The following is a 1087-nucleotide window of genomic DNA, read 5'->3' as shown; positions in this document are numbered from 1 at the left end:
GGCCGATTTTAGAAGTGTGTATTCTCTCTAAAGTCATTCCAAAAGCATTTGGTGTTGTGTGAAGCATTTGAGGCATCACACTTGGGGTGCTAGGCTCACAAGGTTTCAAGGATCATAAGCAACAACAAGGTAAGTTATTCTATCTTTCATGCAAGTTAAAATTTGTTCCCCATGTATGCTAGATAGGAATATAACCTTGGAATTCAACTTTGCATGATAATTAGACAAACATAGATCCAAGGTTATTAGGGTTGCATGTACACTTAGGAAGTGTTAGAATGCTCAAAACCCATCAGTGGTATCAGAGCCAGGTTTGTTTGTTGTTTTTTTTTTGTGTGCAAACAGCTTGAAAAAAAAAATCGTTAAATTACAAGTTTTTTTTTTAAGTGTAATTTTTGATTCTTGAAAGTGTTCATATTCATGTTCTTGAACTTATGAAGATTAGATGATCATAGGAATTGTTTGTAACCTTCATGGTAGTTTAATTCATGATCATAATGTGTTTTAATGGAGTCCATAACTTGTCCTCAAGTTATGGAAAACCAAAAGTCTCACTTTTATTAAAGCCATTAAAAGAACACAAGAGTTATAAAAATGAAGAGTCTTCATTTTTATTACTCAATTAATTCATAAGTTATAAGAAATGAAAAGTTTTGGAAGTTTACAAAACTTGCCCTCAAGTTTTGGAACATGTAAAGTCTTGATTAAAACTTTAGTTCCAACCCTTAGAATTTTAAAAGTTAAAATTCAACCCTTATACTTTATAATATTATAAGTTACTAATATATATATGTATAACAACAAGTCGTCTTACCGCTAGTACGCCTCATTCACGAAGCCGGTCTATAAGGGGGTATAAGGTTGTTGCCTATAAAATGGCAACTTAATGGGTGTCCACTCTCACCCACCGCTTCCTTGATCGGTGGAGGGTCGTTAGCCGAACGGTTAAGACAAGGACTTATAAATTCTCATTAAAAGTATGATGAATATTATAAAGTAACTAAATGCTTTTATTAAATTCCCAATCTTAGTTACTTTAGGAAAATGTGAATAAGGTGCTAATCCATGAAATTACACTTTACACTTT

Source organism: Lactuca virosa, chromosome 5, assembly GCF_052849685.1.
Source record: "Lactuca virosa cultivar CGN04683 chromosome 5, Lactuca_virosa_CGN04683_v6, whole genome shotgun sequence".
NCBI classification, from domain to species: domain Eukaryota; kingdom Viridiplantae; phylum Streptophyta; class Magnoliopsida; order Asterales; family Asteraceae; genus Lactuca; species Lactuca virosa.
This window is presented reverse-complemented; position numbering follows the sequence as displayed.